This window comes from Podarcis liolepis (genome assembly GCF_965112155.1).
Source record: "Podarcis liolepis genome assembly, chromosome: 1".
Classification (NCBI taxonomy): domain Eukaryota; kingdom Metazoa; phylum Chordata; class Lepidosauria; order Squamata; family Lacertidae; genus Podarcis; species Podarcis liolepis.
This window is the reverse complement of record NC_139554.1, coordinates 52,887,195-52,907,724: the sequence shown is the minus strand read 5'-3', so window position 1 is coordinate 52,907,724 and position 20,530 is coordinate 52,887,195. Positions and strand designations below refer to the sequence as shown.

General features: G+C 42.4%; 1 long non-coding RNA gene across 1 annotated transcript in view; it reads left to right on the top strand.

The window, feature by feature from the left end:
- LOC310689220 overlaps positions 1–6,182 on the top strand; it is a 47,350-nt gene extending 41,168 nt beyond the window's left edge. Inside the window, exons 2-3 of the long non-coding RNA XR_014517407.1 lie at positions 2,485–2,590; positions 6,081–6,182. This is a non-coding gene — a long non-coding RNA (uncharacterized lncRNA). The remainder of the gene's footprint in view (positions 1–2,484; positions 2,591–6,080) is intronic.
- The last annotated feature ends 14,348 nt before the right edge of the window (positions 6,183–20,530 follow it).

Below are 20,530 nucleotides of genomic sequence, written 5' to 3'. Positions count from 1 at the left end.
TTGCTTCAGGATGAGAATAGAAATCACCCAGCGGCGGTGCAGCGACAGCAGGAGGCCCCATTAGCTAAAGTGGTGCTTCAGGTTAAGAACAGTTTCAGGTTAAGAACGGACCTCCAGAACGAATTAAGTTCTTAACCCGAGGTACCACTGTATGTTAGGCTGTGGGTTCTTAACCCTTCTACCTCCAAGGCACAGTTGGGAAAGCTGAAAATTATTGAGGCCCAACAGCCACAAAAGGGTAGTGCAACTCTAAAAACTTCCTGTGCATTCCCAATTTGTTGTATATATCTTTTTTTTATTTTAAAAAAACCCTCTCTCTAATTTCCTTCAGCACCTTCTCCAGAGGAGGGAAGATTCTCTTTCCTTGCTTTCTCCTCTACAGCAAACTCTAGTCTCTCATTTTCAGCATGTAGGGGCTGCTGGGCTGCTACTGGTCCAACGAAAAGGCTATGTCATAGCTGAGTGAGGTGGCCCTGAGTGAGATATGGCACTAAAGCCTCACTGAAATTGGACAGAGGCCCCAGCCCATGGTTGGAGCAGCACTGTGCTAGGCTGTTCATGTCAAGTGAAATTTCTCCCATCCTTTACCTAGGTCCTAGGAGCACCCAAAAGGTCATTCTTTCTCAACCCCTTACCTGTCCTGTTGTGGTTCTAGTCCTGAAGGACAAGCTTTCCAAGGGAGAGACATAAGGGAAAGTCCCTGCATGCCTTGAATTGCGCATCCCCTTTCTTTGAATAACAAATACCCCTAGAAACGAAGGATGGCCATGTGTCAGGCTTCACATTCCTCCATTTGAAGGTGTCCTCCTTTTGAAGGGCTGCCTGGTCCAATTGCAGTTTAATGATAAAGAACCATAAGAAGGGAGAGCAGCAGTTTTGAAGCTGCCCATCAACAGTCAGCATATGGACAGCAGATTGAGGAGGCACACTGGTGACCTGGTCACAGCCTTCCCCAGTGTAGTAAGACATGCTATATTTCTATTTAAATTCCAGCAATAATTTCTCTGTGTGCATCTATACATACAAATGAGCATGCACACATTTTGTTGGTGGCATTTCCAATTCTTTTTATGATATGTAAGTAGCCACCCCATCTGCAAGGGTGCATTTGAAACTGTTTAAGAAGCAGAAGCCCAAAGGCCATTAAAAAAATAAATATTCTGGTCCGTATCTTTTGAAAACAAAGGACCATCTATGAATAATGGGAAGGTGATGGGTAACATTAAAAACAGCTATTATTGTAGCAGTTAAGATTAGGCAATTATAATTAGAAAATGGAAATCCGGGATGTTAGTTTTTCAGCAATAATGCTGAAAACTTACAGTACAACATAGTTATTTTTAGGGAAGAGGAAGGAAGGAGAGAAGCAATGAAGACACAAGAGACAGTAGTTCTCTTGCAGAAAATGCTCCAGTTGAGAAAATGAGAAAAATAATTCTTTTCCCAGTTAAAATAAAGTTATTCGCTCAACTCATAATAGCTCAGGTCAACATGCTAGATTTCCTCTCATAATGAAATATTTGTACTTGGAACACAGTATTATAGCCCAGGAGAAAGTAATGCAACCAGTTACAGCAAAACAAAACATATGAACAATAAACAGAGCATGCCTTGATGTGAGCAAAAATGCACACAGGGTTAGAAGGAGGGCATGACTCTAGGTAGAATACTGTTAACACTACTGGAACCTGACATGGATCCCACTTTGTGAAACTTCATGCCAAGTTTGGTGATGACATCTTGAGAGGCATCCAAAACTATGGAGAAAAAAATGGATAAGCCACTTCCCAAAATATATAGTAGATAGAGATACTGAGTCTAGATGGGGGCCTATAGCTTAACACTCTAAAGTCCATTGCTCCAATATCAGATCTGCTAAGTGAGCAGCTTGTACCCAAGCTTGGTTCTGTTCTCCCTCTGTCCCCCCGCCCAGTGACTATGTCTACACACCCACCCCATGATAATATCAATTCCCAGTCCAAAGAGGGGGGAATAAAGACACACCCCTTACTCCAAATTGGTTCTCTCCCTCCAGAAGAATTTTTGGCTATTCCTTTAGCCATTGTTAAGGCCAGCTGCTGAAAAAAAAATCTGCTAACCACCTTTACCAAAGGATGATTAAACCACATGAGGTTTACCTTTACAGTACTCAGATATATTTTCAGTATTGCAGCCTGGTATTAAATGTAGAATTTCAGGTTGCTTGAAAAGCAACACAGAGGCATGTTAAAAACGTAAGCTGACAAAGTGGTCTCTACCCTTTGAAATCCTAGGTTACAATAAATATGCAAGTCTTTTGAGTGCCTGAGGGCTCTGTCATTTTTACCATAAAATTTATTTACCTATTATATTCCCTTATTACAGCATGCTTATTAAAGCTAAATTAAAATATGTTTTCAAGCAAAAATGATTGAGTTTGTTTTATGTTAAAAGTAAGACTTCAGCCCTTCAGCGGAGGTGCTTCCAGACTCTTATTATTTTCAGGTGGGATCTAATCACATATCAGGAAATTCAGATTGCACAGTTAAAGCTGAGCAGTGCTCTGGCATAATGAACCCACTCCTCCTCAGAATAGGACTTTCTGCGTAAGGTAAGTGATGGTCAAATGCACTGGAAAGTGTGGGATAACAGTGGCTCAACTCAACATCATATAACTTCACTGCAAACAAATCAGAATGAATGCTCAATAAACTGCTGAATTTGTTTAACTTCCCCACAAACTTGGCGCAAATGAATCAATATTCATTTGAATGTTCAATAAGCAGGATGTCTTCCAAATAAACTTGGTTAGGTTTATTGGGATATAAGAATCGAAACATTGAGACACTGGGATATAAGAATCACAACCATTAGTCACTTCAACAGCTCACCTAAGAAGAACAAGTAACTGACAAACATAAAACCTAGGACAAATTAATGGAATTGCATTCCACCCACAATGAAGGTCTCATGGGTTTGAGTCTGTCAGGAATGAAATCTAGTATCTGCTCTATGAGTACTGAAATGCTATCTTCTTTTATACACTTTTAAGAATGGAAATGCTTTTCTGGAGATCTGAACAACCTTCACAAACCTAAGGAATGGGGTGGGGGAAGCAACACCCTAAATGAGAAATATTTCAGCTTCATCCCATTGAAATTAAGAGTTTTCCTTTGAGGCTGCCTGAAGGACCCGGCCTTAGCTTCACTAGATGTGCCCTCAGAGAGGTTATCTTGGAATCAAAAATCCTCTGTTGCGTGACTATCCATTGTTTATAGATTCGTCTAACTGACTTCATATGTATCTGGTCTGGGGAAACTGATGTTATTAAAACACAACACTGAGACATTGAGCTCTGATAGCAGTTCAACGTGAACAAATAAAGCAAGAGTTTCCCCTAAAGTAAAGCCAAGCAAGGATCCCGGCCTTCGCATGAACTGCTGGGATGAAAGGAGGATGTGATACCATCATCTGAACATTGACCTTTGCAATGTTGTTTCTTTTTCCAACCTGGAGCCCATTCCTGTGTGTGTGTGTGTGTGTGTGTGTGTGTGTGTGTGTTTGCTTCTCTTTCCCTCTCCCCCTTTCATCCCCTCTGGCCAACTTTCACAAATACACAGAGCAGGTAGACCTTACAAGCAGTAAAGCTTTTCTGAAATGTTTTGGCTCGATTTGTTGCCCTTATGTCCCAATAAGAGAGGAATGTGGATTGTTAACCTGACCTCTGTCCAAAACAAAAATCAATTGTGTTTTCTGGAAACATACCTCCTCCCAATTTCCCCCCTAATAAACGGCATTAAAGATCACTTGCAAGCCAGAGGTGGAAATTGTAACTGCAAGCTAACGTATCACCAGTAGCTTATGTATAAGGATTTTCTGTCTGTTTTGCACAAAATCAAGTTGAAAGTGCAATCCTCACCACGTCTGCTCAGAAGTGAGTCAACAGAACTTTCTCCCAAGTGAGCGTGCTTAGGATTGCAGCCTAAAGAATTTGATCCTCTTAATTAAGTGTAAAATTTCTACAAGTTACGAATTCTAGTATGTTGTGCTATTCCACACATGCACCACTGGGGTTTCCCTAGAGACATTAAAGAATTCATTTTTATTTTAAATTTTGATCACCCCTTCAATGAATTCAATCCCATGTGGAGAACAAGAACAATAATATAATGCACTTAAAACAAAAAATTCCTACGGGCCCTTTTGTCTTGGGGATGGTGAGAGAGGGAACCTGCTTGCCGCACTCATTCCTATCACCAGGTGGTACCTTGGTCAACCTTTGCCAACCTGCTGTTCCTCTGAATGTCTTTGACTACAACTCCCATCAGTCCTGGCCAGCCCAGCGTGATTGTTGTTGCTCCATTTGACCTTTTTATATGGCTTTTTAATGTACTGTGGCATTTTATGTATTGTGACGTGGCTGTTATTGTAGAGTTGGAAAGACTCCAAGGGTCATCTAGATTCTAGGCCAACCCCTGCAGGAATCTCAACCAAAGGATCCATGATTGATGACCACCCAGCCTCTGCTTAAAAACCTCCAATGGAGAAGGGTCCACCACCTTCCAAGGAAGTCTGTTCCAATGTCAAATAGCTCTTAGCATCAAAAAGTTCTTCTTAATGCTTAGTTTGAATCTTCTTTCTTGTAGCAGCTTTGTGGAATGATCATAGAGTTCTGGTCCTTCCCAGTTCCTAGTCTTGTAGCAGGAAGAACCTAACAAAGGACAGACTTCCTCCGGGTTGGAGGTCAATCTAGATTCTCCTTTGGATGATGGAAGTGTGTGCCTCTTTCAATGATTACCTTGTGTTTTACTTGTGACATGACCCAATATTTCCCAGAGATCCTGTGGGTTAAAGGTAGTCTGTCAGGGTGACTCAGATCAGGCTAGACAGATATTTGCACCAAACTGTATTAATTCCAGAGCTTTCCAATACCTACAAATATTAGATACCTGCTCTAGGCGATCCCATCTGGGCAGAACAGTGGGTGGTAAACGAAAACCAGCAATTTTAACATTAAAATAGTATAGCAAGCACTTTTCTATAAACCAGGCGTCCCTTCTCTCTTTTTCAATTGCTTTTGTCAGTCAAACCATTTTTCTTTCTTTCCCCCTTAATATTTGTGCTCTTGGCCCATTAGCCTAGTTACTTTGGCACTCTTGTCAAAGTTACTTGCCAAGGTAACCAAGTCAAATCCACGAATCAATGCACCCTTCCGAATAGAAGTGTCAAGCTGCAGAAAGGAAGAAAGAAAAACTGAGAAGGATATTTACTGAATATTGACTTAAAATATACTTTTGAAAACAGTATTTAATTAAAGCAAACAAACCCTAAGAAGAACGCAGGCCTTGAGGCAGCAGCTATTTTCTGATAGACACACACATGGACACAGATGCTAGACTACTCAACTAGGATCTTTCTGTGGCGTCATTCTACTAAGAGGGAATGCCGCTGAAACACTGCCTGCAATTTTCCAAACATTACCGCTGTGTAACATCCATTCATTTACTTGGGTTTCTGCAGCAGGCCTTCTGATGTTTGACTGGAATGAATGAAGGCTGTACAGCAACATGTTTAGGATGAGGGTATTCGCCATCCACCAGGGTGCCTGAATGCTGTACAGAACTATTCAGGGTTTATAAGAGTCTGAGCTCCTCATAAAGAATGGACATTAGGAAGAACATTTATCCATAGGATTTTCATAATCAGGATTCAGTATTGTATTGTGAAAACTTAGTTCATGTGCACACATAAAAGATAAAAGAAAGTACTTTTACACCCAGTGCTCAGTAAAGCTATGGAATCCACTGCCACCGGTGGAAGTGATGTTTGCAGTTTTGCCTAGCGTACACATTTTCCTAATGCAATTTCCCCATATACAATGCATTCTTGTATGTTATTTTCTCGAATATATGCATTTATATTCACACTTTACCTTGGCACTATATTTGCATTTTTGCTCACATTACTTGGCTGCAGAAACGCACTGCAAGATTAGGAGATGTGTGGGTTCCAAAGGCTGACTGTGCCTCAGTCTGCATATTGCAAATTAGATAGGTTCACTTTTACATGCAAACTTAATCAAATCTCTCCCCCATCCCTAGGTCTGACAAGGCCACCACTGACTACATACATTTCTCCAGAGTCCCCACCCCCCATCTTTGCTACCTCATTCAAGTTCTTAGATTGGAGTTGCTGGGAACTGAACCTGGGATCTTAGGCATGCAAAGAATGAGATCAACTGCTAAACTACAGCCCATTCTACAGTGAAGCCTCAGCTAATTCTGCCTCGGGCTAGCATTGCCTTTGCTAACTTTCCTTTCCCATCCTATCTGTCTCTCATCTTCTACATGTGTAAATAAACATATTTTCACAAAGGACTTCAGGACTGTCTTTTCTACAGGACGCTGACCGAAACCTCCCACAACTCACAAAGGAGCGGGGGGGGGGGAGAACCATAGTGACTGAGGAAATAAAATCTAAAAATTGTTACAAGGAAGACAGAAGTGTTTACTCTGCTCAGTAAGGGGGAAAGCCAAGTGAATTTACTTGAGTGAATATTTCAGCATCAATGATAATAATAACAATAATTTATTATTTATACCCCGCCCATAACTCTGGGCGGTTCCCAACAGAATGAAAAGCACAATAAAACATCAAACATTAGAAACCTCCCTAAACAGGGCTGCCTTCAGATGTCTTCTAAAAGTCAGATAGTTGCTTATTTCCTTGACATCTGATGGGAGGGCGTTTCACAGGGCAGACACAGTGAGGGTACCGCCAGAAGGCCCTCAGAGGAGGACCTCAGTGTCCTGGCTGAACGATGTGGGTGGAGATGCTCCTTCAGGTATACTGGGCCAAGGCTATTTAGGGTTTAAAAAGGTCAGTACCAACTTTGTGCTTGGAAATGTACTGGGAGCCAATGTAGGCCTTTCAGGACCGGTTTGAACGCTTGCTTGATCCAATCAAAATACAGAAACGAGATATTCCTGAGTTCAACATGTGGGATGTGGATCTCAGCAAATCACATTTCTAAACAGAAAAGTTCAGTGCATTTTTCCAAGATTCGGAGCATTTTTAAATGCACAAGCTACATGCAGTGATCCATTTGCATACAGCATCCCTGAGCATTGGCCACATTGGCTGGTGCTGATGGGAGTTGGAGGGGCATCATCATCATTTGGAGGGGCATAGGCTCTTCATCCCAGTACCTAGCACTGCATGTCCAACAGCATGTATTTCCAGACTACCAGAACATTTAAAAAGTTGTGCATGGAATGCATACATGGGTTGGTGTTTTACTTGTAGCCCATGCCGGACCCTTTCAGTCTAAAGAGAGAAAGAGAAAGACAAACACAGAGAAAATAAACCTTAAGCAGAAGGACAGGAGAAGAGAAAGAAAGATTATTAAACTAAATGTTACACTTTTGAGAAAATGAGTATGTTTTTATTAGTGCAAATAAGCATAAGAAAACATGGAAATTCTTCCAGATATACAGAGTTTGTCAAGAATGCAATTTTTAAAACTAAAAATAAACACAAAAGTGTGGAGCAAATGGAAATAGAAATAAACTGAAGACACCCCTGCTTCCAGACTTGCATGTTAATAAGCTAGCTATTACGTGGAGACTCTGTGGTGATGGCTAAATTGTCAAACTTTTTTTTTAGTTTTTTAAAAAATCTTGTAAATCTTTAACCAGTGTGACTTGAAATGATTATGTGGGTTTTAAAATAGCAACTTGGCAGTAAATTTTTATAGCATATATAAATAGTATTCCATTTAATTTCTATATGAAGTTGCATTAAAGGCCCAATACATGATCTGCCAAAAAGGCAGTCTCCAAGAAGTATGCATGCTGGCAACAACATCAATGGAGAAGCCACCAAGGAGTCCTAAAATGAGAGGTGGACCTTGACACGGATGGCAGTCATCATTCTTGTTTTCCTGTGCTGTGTTATATAGCTTTAGTAAATGGTAATATCCTACTTCTGTTCCCTACCTAAAGCTTCCATACCCAGTTAGCAGGTTGCTTTAGGCTGGAAAAGGGAACCTTTTCTCAGCCTGAGGGCTACTATCCCTCTCGAGGAACCTTCCAGATCCTGCACGTCAGCTGTGGGTGGAGCCAAAGACAAAAGTGAACAGAGCAGTACTATGTTCCACCTACTGTCAACTGCCTGGGAAAAAACAGGACATCCTGTTTTTTACCTGCAAAAACATGGCAGCCATTTTGGGTGCCATGTTCTTGTGTGATTTCGGGCTGAGATCTTGCCCCCCCCCCAGTGTTTTGGGGCGCTGTGCACGAAAAAGTGCTTTTACCGGGTCTTGCGCAGGTCATGTGACTCGCACGGGATTTCAGACCTGGAAGATGGTGTCCCAGATTTAGGCAAACCAGGGTATGTTTTCAAACCACACAAAAGCCACAGGCTTTTCCTCATGCACACACACCCTCTCTCCATCTTTCATGCAGGCAAGAAAGAGGCATCATTGTAGCTCAGAGACAGATTCCAGCCACCTGAAAGTTCTTGAGGGCATGGAGCATGGCCAATGAGGAGCATGCACTGGGGAGAGGCACCCAAGGTTGGGGGGGGGGGGTTCACATGCACATGACATCATGTGCACATTGCATGTGTGTGACTCCTGGTGCACACAATGTCACATCATTGGGAGGAGGCTGAGTACATCATGGCACAGCATGACTTTCTCTCTCACCCTCAGGAGGAGTCAGCCATCAAACGATGCCATGCTCAGCCTCCTCTGCCCCTCAACATTGCGGGGGGAGGCGGCCCCCTGCCAGCAAATATTGAGGGGTCCGAGGACCCCCACCCCACCCCTGGGAGTTGGTGCACCTGGGGAGAGGAGTATGGTTTGAGGAAACAGGAAGTTCCAGAGGCCTGCTAGCTCTCACTCTGGAGGACCACTTTCAGCCCCCAGGCCTGAGACAGCCCACCTCTGTCTTAGGCCATTGGTCCACATAGCTCATTGTTTTCTGTAGTTGGTTTCTACAGTGTTGTATGAAATGGCACAAACCCTACCATGGACAGCACAACTCACATTATGGCCCAAGTAGGCCTGTGGCTCTTCTTGGACAAAAAAACCCTCTATGATTTAGTAGAGCTATGTGCACAAGCAGCAGGGAGTCTGCCTCAGCACTCCCTCCAAGGATTGGAAAAATCCTTGTCTGAACGCTGGTTAGTTTGAGCTATGGTTTGTTCAAACAAGTCAGTATCAAGCTGTAGTTATGATCCTGGCTTGTTAAGAAATCATAGTTTAACTATTCACTGTTCTCTGAGTTCGGCTGTAAGAAGAAAGTTTGGATAGTTTAATCGTGGATGTTTATGTGCTGGCAGCTTTCTGCTGTGTCAGAGGAGGAGAGAGTAGGAGGCTGCTGTTCATGCTGTCAACATTAAACCATGGTTAGGTGTTACATGTGAACTGAGCTTGCATGGACTGTAAACCGAGGCTGCAATATATATAACTCAATATAACAATACAACAAAGATTGCAATGAATTGCACTGGTGCAACAGAACATTAAAAGCTCTTTGCTTTTGTGTTCCTTAAATTTACACATACGCCAGTTTCTATGATCAGCACCCTGTAGACCTGCAGTGCTTTTGGGCCTCCAGTCTGTGTACAGCATTGCTAAATCTTTCTCTATTTATTCAGCAGAGGCAGAAATGTTCCCACACACTGCCTTTCCTCCTGTCCTTGAAATATAAAGCTCACACTTGTCATGTTCAGAGGAATGGATTTATGGCTGAAGCTGTCTCTCTTTCCCGCACAGACCTCAGTGGAACTGGCATCCAGATGGGCCCATATTATGTAGGAAGCTCTGCGTAGGCCTTCCACCAAAACACAATTTGTTCCCAAGAATATTCTGTCTCAAGTGACTATAGGAGTTGGTGGGCTGGTTTGCAAATATATCTCTTTTTATTCCTTCAGTGTGTTTATGATTTATATACTATAAAAAGCATAGTATATCTTTCTTGTCCCAGGGCTAAGCAGTATGTGCACGTCTGTGAGAAAAATCAAAGTTTATTGTTTGCTGTCAAATGTGTGGTTGAGAAGCATCCTTTTCCGTAATAATACAGAACCTTTAGACTTGAATTTTGGAGGTTTTGGGGTGGGAAAGGGGAAACAATCCCCTCAGCAAATTTCAGGTGTGGACCAGTGTAGCCACATCAGCTAAAGGCAAGATGAGGGAGCAAAGTTCTTCATTAAAAAATAAACCTACTTCCTTCTTCACTGGATGCAGCGGCGCACCTACATTTTTGGGGCCCTAAAACTTGATTTATCATGGGGGCCCCTTTGCAACTAGCAATGAAGTCTGGGCAACCAATGTCTAGGGAGGTCTCAGAATAGAAACTAGAAAACACACACACACAAACACTGTTCTTTCTCAGAGCATGCCCTATTCATTCCTTTCCCATAAAGGTAAAGGTAAAGGGACCCCTGATCATTAGGTCCAGTCGTGACTGACTCTGGGGTTGTGGCGCTCATCTCGCTTTATTGGCCGAGGGAGCCGGAGTACAGCTTCCGGGTCATGTGGCCAGCATGACTAAGCTGCTTCTGGCAAACCAGAGCAGCGCACGAAAATTCCGTTTACCTTCCCATAGATTTAAACAAAATGCCAAACATTTAAGGGCTGCTTAGGGGTTTCATAGTTACCTGGGAATGTGAAAGTATCATCACAAAATCTTCACCCCCCCTCAAAATATTGCCTTTTCTGAGCACCACCTCCCATCAGATGAGCACAGACAATTCCTTTTAAGGACCCCCTCACAAAATGTAAAGCAGAGTGGTGGTTCTGTGTGTTTAAGGACCAAGAGACTGAAACAAAGAACAATAGTATATAGAGGTGCCTGTTATAAGGTCTGCACACTTGAGGCCCTGATTCCCTTCCTCACAAGGTGGGCGGAAGGCCAACCGGTGCTGCTTTTTTTCTTTTTTGCCTTAGGGGTATAAGACACAGCGTGTCCATCACAGTTTGTGTGAGTCAACAATCTTGCAAAATAAAAAATTCCTTCCAGTAGCACCTTAAAGACCAACTAAGTTAGTTCTTGGTATGAGCTTTCGTGTGCATGCACACTTCTTCAGATACACTGAAATAGAAGTTGCCAGATCCTTCTATATAGTGAGAAGGTGGGGAGGGGTGCCTCCCCACCTTCTCACTATATAGAAGGATCTGGCAACTTCTATTTCAGTGTATCTGAAGAAGTGTGCATGCACACGAAAGCTCATACCAAGAACTAACTTAGTTGGTCTTTAAGGTGCTACTGGAAGGAATTTTTTATTTTGACTATGGCAGACCAACACGGCTACCTATCTACTACTGGAACAATCTTGCAGTGTAGGTCTCCAGAGAGTGCCTGGCCATTCCACTTTTAATAGACAGCCGTGTCCTGCTGCTGAGGGATCAGTCCCCAAATAAATGTTTCTTATTTATCCAGCTTTCCCTGTGCCCTGAACTTTGTCTGTATCTTTGGCTAAAAGGGCAGCTACCCCAGGTCAGAGCACTGCCTTGGGCTACTAGAGGGAGTCAGCTTTCAGTTTCTGCAGTGACTTTCTTTCCCTTTCTCCCTCCGCCCTCATTCTCTTATCCCTCCAGCCATCGCAAAATAATTCCCATCCCTATTAGCTTACGCTTCTCCTCCCCCCCCCTTCCCCCCTTCCCTTCTCCTTTGAAATCCTCCCTCCATTCCCTGGGACTGGGTGGGGAGAAAATGTCTGCAGAATTCCTGCTGATATTACACAAAAGCCTCATGTATCCCAATGTCAACCCCAGAGGGCAGCTGAATAATTCAATTAAAACAAGGGGGGATTGCCCCCCCCATTTTATTATTTCATTTTTTAAAAAACCTTTTTAAAAAATATGAGTGAAATAATTTAGATAGCAACTCAGAAGAGGATGAAGGGTGCACACACACCATACATTTACAGTACAGTGGTACCTCGGGTTAAGTACTTAATTTGTTCCGGAGGTCCGTTCTTAACCTGAAACTGTTCTTAACCTGAAGCACCACTTTAGCTAATGGGGCCTCCTGCTGCTGTCGCGCTGCCGGAGCACAATTTCGGTTCTCATCCTGAAGCAAAGTTCTTAATCCGAGGTACTATTTCTGGGTAAGCAGAGTCTGTAACCTGAAGCGTCTGTAACCTGAAGCGTATGTAACCTGAGGTACCACTGTACCGCTTTGCCCCCCGAATCCTGGGAACTGAAGTTTCTTAAAGGTGCTAGGAAGTGAAGCCCCACCACCATGAGTAGCAAACTACAGTTCCCAGAATTCTTTTTGGTGTGTGTGTGTGTGTGTGTGTGTGTGTGTGTGTGTGTGTGTGTGGTTTAAATGTTCTTTGTATGTATGTTGTACATGCAGCTAAAGTTTATTTTTGTGTTCAAACTGTTGCTAAAGGAACACCAACGGGAGGAGACAGGTTTCTCTTGTCTCTCCCTTGCCCCCAGGCTTGCTGGAAGGTCATCCTGGTTTCTTAGAATTAAACCCCCATGTGGAGAAAAAACCAACAACATTCTTTCCATTCCTCCCTGTCCCCCCCTTACCTCCCCCTTCCTCTCAGGTCTACTTCCTTCTGCCAGCAGTGGCATCAGAGGAGGACTTTGGGGCAGATGTCCATGGCCCCTCTTAGCCAGACACACCCCACCAGTAAGAAAAGTAATGCACATTACCACCCGAAGAGGGGCCCTGCATAGCAGATGGGGCCCTAAATGCAGCAGGGCTGCTTTACCACATTTTGAAGGTGATAAGGGCCCCCCACCATCTAAAGAGCCCTCCCTCCCACATAAGACCATTAAATCCAGATTCTGAAGTGACCTCACTGCGTCATTGCCTCCTGCATTTATAAAGGGGCCCAGTCCAACTTAAGACAGTGGTGACGAAGGAGTGCAATAGTACTAGTGACTGACTTGCTCCATGGGTTTTTCATGCTACTTAATCACAATTCACTTGGGCTGGATTCTGATGTTTGATTGTTTTCTTGTTTGCTTATTACCTGCCTTTCACTATAAGCCCCCAGGGTAGGTTACAGCATGAAAACAACAACTCACAGTCATAAAAACGTTTCTTTGCACCCTTTGTGAATGTCTATATATTTTATTATTATTATTATTATTATTGCTAGATCCTTTTCAGAGTGTTGAAGATGGCATGAGGTGGTGACCTGTAGTATACACATAAAACTCATCCCTCCATTGTGGTTTATATGCAGGTTTTGCAGGCTTTGTGGTGCTGCAGAAATAAACAAAAAATGTTTGCCCAGAGACAACAGTGGGACATTAAGAATGGATATGCCTCTATGATACTACATTCAACACCCCCCCCAGCAAAACACTATTGTTTCCAGCATTATTATCCCCCAGTCACTATCTCAAGTTTTCCTTCCCTAAGTTTATTCCAGTTTTATTTTTCTTGCCTATTTTGTCCCCTTTTCTTATCCCCTTTCCCCGCAAATTACCACCTTTCCTGACTCCCACCTTTCATTTTCTAATTTTAACACAAATGCTTCTTTCAGCCTGGATGTGCTGAATCTATATCTAATAATTAACATCTTTGTTCTTCAACATGAAGTAAACACTCTTCCTTATGAGTATTCACTGAGAAGCACATAAAAAGCACTTGATGATTACCTCAAGAATATCTATAGCTCCCTTTTTACAATAATGTTGTAGTGATCCATGGCCATCTGCTATCACATGCTTTTGGAGGAGGATCTCTGGTCTTAAAGCTAAGGAGTGAGATTCACTCTGCCATCTTAAAGGGCCTGGGGAGGAGAACAACCATCCCACTCGACAGAGTACCTTCATATGCTTAGGCTCCTAAGCTGGGTTCCATTAGTTGCTCTGTACATATCTATTGCCTCTTAGATACATCCAGACCTTCAGTTCTGCTTATGATGCCTTTCAGCTTTATGTACACTTTAGCACATCATAGATTACGTCTATAGGGCTACACTGGCAAATTTGTAAGCATAGCTGAATTATATTATTATATGTTCAGAAGACTAGGAATTCTGGGATGGTATGCTTCCAGGCTTCAGACAGCTGCACCACAGCAGACTGTATGTCAAAGTTGAAAAGTGATGCTAAAATAAAATAAAAACCACCTTTAGTGGAATTTCTTGCAGAGATAGCAGCTTTTGTCCAATAAATTCTAGACAGCATCAGGATCCAAAGGCCATGGGGGCTATTTAGATCATTTACTAACACAGACCCCAGCACCATACTCTGAAAGTTGTGGAGTCCCAAGAGCAGCATTCCTTGAGAATTGCAGAAGTATTTCAGGAAGGAAAAGCTGGCAAGACCCCCACCAAAGTTCTCTCTGAATACCAACCAATATCAGGGTTAAATGATACACCTTGTAACCTACTGACAGTGCAATCCTAACAACGTCTACTAAGAAGAAATTGTCCTATTGGCTACATTGGGACTTGCTCCCAAGTAAGCGGGTTAGGATTGTAGCCTTTCTTAGTATTCTCTTGCTTTGACATCACCAAGCCAAATTCTTTTCTGTGGAGGGGTGTGTGGAGAAGAGGGGGATTTGGTGAGGGAAGACTAATTCTGACCTCCTCAGGTGCAGATCACCTCCCCGCTCCCTGGAATTAGGTTTGGGGTGGAAGCAAAAACACTTCTTTCAAGCCCAATTGGTTGAAAAGGAGAGTGAACATGTGTGTAGGTCAGATTGTGGTGTGTACACAGGTGTGACAGCTGTGCATGTGTGCCTGGTTCTGGTCAGTAGTGGTCTGCATGGCAGGACAGTGGTGCCTGCATGACCTCCCATTAATGGCATCACCACTGCTCACTGGGAGGGAGGGGCAAGGCAGCAGTGAGGTTGGTGTGGTGCAAACACACCAGCAGAGCAAATCCATCAGCCCCGCTGCTGAACTTACCCTGTGCCCAACTTGCCCCTGCATTGCTTCTCTCCCATCTCCCTCCTGGTAGGCTGCAGCAATACTGGTGATGGGAAATCAGGAAAGCCCTGCCTCTCCATCCCACTGACCTCTACAGACGGCTGACCTCTAGCGTGTGTGTTGCTACTCTCAGCATCTACAGTTAGGAGCCTCTGATCTGGGAAAGTGAATGCAGTGATTTTTGTGGAGGCTGCAATTCCACTGACTCAGTGAGGTTTGAAGCTGCCATGTGGAGGGTGGGGTAGCGGCCATGGAAGGTGGAACTAGGGTGGTATTTCTGGTGGAACAAGCAAAGGGCTTGTCATTACCACCTGACAACATCTGACTCTGAGCCCTAACCAATCAGCTAGAAGCACTAGTGCTGTAACATGATGATGTTCTTGAGCCTACCAATCCTATAGTGATGTTTTGCACATGTCCTTGGTCCAGGATACAGACTGCAGAGCCTGAGGCTCTTTCTTGAAGGGCATTAAACCTCCTCATTAAGTTCTGATTTTGGTGAGTAGCTGCCACTGACTCAAATTTCCTTCTTGTAGCTGCAACTTGACTCCTCACTTGTAATTCCTAGTATGCAAAATTCCAGCCAACCAATAATGGATCAAATTTTCATAGGGCATACATGAAGTTATTAACCCTTAAAAAAACCTCATTGTGTGTATCACATGCTCATTACTAAAAGGCACAACAATCGTTTTATGAATTTTGGGCAAGATCTGCAAAGGGACTGTACTACATGTTACTTGGACAATTGCTTCTTTGTTCCTCCATTTTTCCATTTAAAAAAGTGAATTGTGGTCAAGCTAGATTTTGATCATTTTAGTTACATCGACTCAGGAGAATTCTTCCTGCTTGGTTTATTTTCAGGGTCTTGGCTTATTTTTAGCAGATAATCTTTCTGAACTCTTCACCCACTTCCATGCTTCCCCACTCCCTCACCTCTTAAGCCATGAGTAAACTTCAGGGACATTTCCCACTTGACGTTTCTGCCCCAAATGGACAGCAGAGGTTAACACAACAAGTGAGAACTTCACGTAATTCCATTCACCTTTGTGCTGGGACTTTGCTTAGCCATTTTTTGAATCCTGTGTCTGCACAGGCTCCACTTATTAAAGAGGACACATTGACCAATTAGTTGTTATATAATAGCTCTCGATGGCCAGGCAAAAGATTCAAGGGCAGTTGTTCAAATTAATGGGGTCTGGGATTGATTTACGTCAAGGGAAAAACTTGTCAGCGTCAGGCTGCAGTGGCCCTCTGGTGTCTCTCCATCTTGCCAGAGAGAGTTTCGAAAGATGCTATTAGTGTAAAACCATCTGCTACCTAAGCATATAGGTATCGGATATCAGAAATACACTAGCACTTGAGCCCTATGTTTCTGACTTGTGGATTTTTTTCTCTTTGATTTACATTTAATCTGCAAGATTTTATTTTTTAAAGGAAAATGCATACATACACCTTTTTTTAAAAAAGAACATTCTGAGTATCAATGATATGGTCTGATTTTTTAAAATATATATTCATATCCCAACCTTCCTCCAAAGAACTCAGGCTTCTTCCCTGCCACTTTTACTCTCAGAGCAACTAGGAAGTGGGAAGAAATTGAGCTGATCTGGTTTCCCAAAACGCCAACTAAACACAACTATCCTTCAAAATCTATTCTACACAGTTCTCCAACCAAAAACCATGTACAAAAATGCATATATTAGGGGGCACATGCACAAAAATGCGTGTATTAGTGAAAATAATGTACCAAAAAATGCTCTATTAAATCTTTTCTCTACATATTTCGTATGTGCTAAGAATTAAGTATATTTTATGTGTTTATATATTTTCTGGATCTTTATATTATAAATTTAAAAATCTGTGTGATGCAAAAAATGCATTACAATTGGAACAATTGTATATGTTAGGCAAAACTGTTTAGGGAAGTTTTTTAATGACTGACATTTTAATATATTTTTAATCTCCTGTTGGAAGCAACCCAGAAAGGCTGGGGAAACACATCCCAAACACATCGGCTCCTGAAGGATTGAAACCCGGAAGTGAGTGTTCTGGTTTTCGAACATTCTTTTGGAAGCCAAATGTCTGACGGGGCTTCCACGGCTTCTGATTGGCTACAGGAGCTTCCTGCAGCCAATCAGAAGCCATGCTTTGGTTTTTGAATGTTTTGGAAGTCGAACGGACTTCTGGAACGGATTCCATTCAACTTCCAAGGTATGTCTGTAATAAGACTAAACTTAACACTAAGCATACTATATACAGAACACCATACCAGAAGGAAAAGAGATAGAAAGGGAAAGTGAAACCCAGGTTCCTTCTGGCCTTACTTTTATAGTCAGCATGACCTTGACAAAAAAAGATAAGAGAACCAGTTTAAACCAGCTGTACTCAGCTTCTCTGAAGGAATAACCCAAACATCACGAACCTTCTGCTTACTTCTTTCACATAGAGAAGCTTCCAGAACCCTCTTGAATTAAGTAGAATAGGAAAGATCTCTACACACCAGACCAATACTTTCTGCACTAAGAAATGCAAACTGACACACAACAGAGATTTTGAAGGTCAGAATAGACTACTGGGAAATGTACAGTGCAGATTACAGCCTTAGTGCCCTTTTGCATGATATTTGTACATCTTGGGCATTCACACAACATGCCATTCTGTGTATTTTTCAGCTGTACCCATTCCATCTCACTAGTACTACCCATTTTGCAGGATTGTTGTAAAGACTGCAATTGGAGTGTGCATGTGAAGTGCTTTGAACATTTGAAAGCACTATATGAATACAAAGTAGTAATATTATTATTAATGCCTCAGACTGTGGCGAGAGAGAAGCTCTGCTTGTTTTCAACCAACTGAAAGACTTGGCTTGCCAGTATTACCACTGCTGGTGCCACTGCTACACCACAGACTTCAGAGTTGATGGGGGGATTATAAGACAGGGTGTGTGTACATCTCGGAGTTTGGGTTGGAACATTGACTGTGGGAAAGTAAAGAGCTGACAGTCAAAACTAAACCTTCTGACACATATGCTGTGAAATGCAGTTTTCTATCCAAAACTACTTTGTAGAGGGATAGGGTAAGATGAGCACACCCTTCATTATGGGAGGAGATGAGATGTATGGGAAAATTTTTACATCCCTTTCCTCCTTTTCCTACAGAAGAGTGTATGATGATCTATGGGATCACTAGATTAGGACTACATTGTGAAAATGGTCTTAAGTAGGAATAAGAGGTGAAATATTTATGAGAAGAGTTTAGACAGCAAACATCCTTGTCGTCATTTCATATACCTTGGCTGTTAAATACAGGGTTAGTAAATATATGTTGAAATAGGACATGTGAATGCTTTATATTCTGCAAAATGCAAGCTAACAGTAATTACAGTGCAATTCTATGCTCCAATTTATGTCAAGGTAAAGGAACATGCCAACTGGCACAACACAAGGCCAGTGCTAACAAGTCACTGGCACAGTGGATCATTGGATTGTTCTGCCTCCCTTTCTTTTTCAAGTGCTTATCCAGGAATGTCCTTCGGGATCCTAGTGCATTGTGGCATAAATTGAAGCATTGACTTTCATCAATCAGGGATGGCAACATCAAATATTGACATGTCTGTTTGAAACAGTCATCAAAGACCAAAGACTATGAGAGATTTGACAGCAGCCTATATGGGGGAGCAACATTGTTCTGCATGTGGCAACAGAACAGTGATCCATGTGCAGGAATCTATTCTTTTGTACACCCCCCCCCTTTGCTTTAGGTGATGATAACTATTTAGACAATCATTCATAAAATTCCACCCTTCATATCACGCCACAATACAGGCATAGGAAATGCTGACACAGGAAACGCAGCTCTTAAAAGTTAGAATTTCCCCTGCTAGGGTTGTATCTTGCTTTTGATTACTTGGAGTGCTTTTGTAAGGAATGAGTAACGAGGAGAGGAGAGGAACAGTAAAATACCACATGGTGACATTGTTCCTGAAAGCTGATCACATAAAGTCACCTGGAGTTTTTCATTGATGAAATAAGCGAATTACAAAAGATGGAGACTGGCTGTTCTCCAGCACCATTTTTACAGTGGGCTGTGAATCCGTTTCCAGCTATCAGATATTGCCCTGTAAATGGAATCTGTGGAAAGTTGGGTGCAGGAAATTGCACAAAGGGGGAAGGTGGGAAGATGTTGCATGTTAACTATCTCACAGGTGCTATGAATGTCAATTCCCTGGGTAGTAGTTCTCCACGATTGCTTTGAGACGCAGCCACTTATAAATCACTCTGGGTGAATTTTCTGATCCTAGAAACAGCCTGGTAGAGGTAGTGTTCTCCAAGCCATGTTTACCCCTCTCAAGTTCCACATGTTTTCCTGAAGTTCCATTTAGTAGCCCTTTGGCTTCAACGCTCAGCCTATTATTAGGGAAACAAGAGCTTAGTATTAAGTGATGGTTATACAATTTATTTTGACAGGGAAAAAGTGAAAAGGGGAAATTGACATTTGTGAGTTCACTTGTGTGCTGACAACCCTAATTAATCTTAATTCTGGCAATGAGAATGATAAATGGATGTGATGGGAAAGCTTCATTTTCATTTGCTGCTGCCTGTGGAAAAAAACAGACCCTTAGCTGGGGCAATAAGTCAGTAGCTAAAAAAGAAAGGTGGGGATTGAGAAATGTTATTTCTTAGAATTAAGGTAGGCCAGAGAGACAAAAAAAGAGAGAATAAACACTGAGAAACAAAAAGTTAAATTCAACACATGGATAAAATCTTTGCTCCACTTGAATCAGAGTTCGTTGTACATTCATTATATGCATATCACCCACATTATGCCAAGGGTCTCATTAGATACCTCACTTCCTCTGAGGCAGTTCCAACCCATTCCTAATTTTTACAGATTGTTTATATTTCTAGAACTCAATCTATAAAAAACTATAAAACTTATTTTGTTTACATATTTTATGCATTGATTTCTTTTGTCTCTTCTGAATTTCCCCCCTCATAGTGTCATTTAGGAAGGCAGGACTGTGTGCCCCATCAGTCAGTCCTGTTGTCTGTTTCAAAAGCATGTGTTTCAAATGCAAGACATCCATTTGTCTGCCATCAGCCCCACTTTAAAATTGGAAACGACGGCACATCAGGGGCAGGCAAACATGTCACCATCAAGGACTGCATTTCCTAAAGTGAAAATGTTTGGGAAGTGGGGGCACATACTGGTGGTGGTAGGTCAAAGCCAGTATCAGGTGGGGTCACATCCAAAAGCAGGTGAGGACACCTTTCTCTCACTGTTTCTCTCTTATACACACACAATAATGGAAGAAGAACCTGCAGGATCAGGCCAATGGCCCAGCATCCTGTTCTCACACTGGCCATCCAGCTGCCAGTGATAATCTTCTCCCCAGCAACTAGTATTCAGAGGCACATTGCTTCCAACAGTGGAAGTTGAGCATATTCATCCTGGCTTGTAGCCACTGATAATCTTCTCTTCCATAGGGTTGCCATACGTCCAGAATTTCCCAGAAATATCCAGAATACTGCAGTTGGAGGCAGTGTCTGGGTGGAAATCGGCAAAAATATCCAGGAAAATCCGGATGTATGGCAACTCATGTCAGCAGTGTTGTTTTTGCTGATTTTCCATAAAA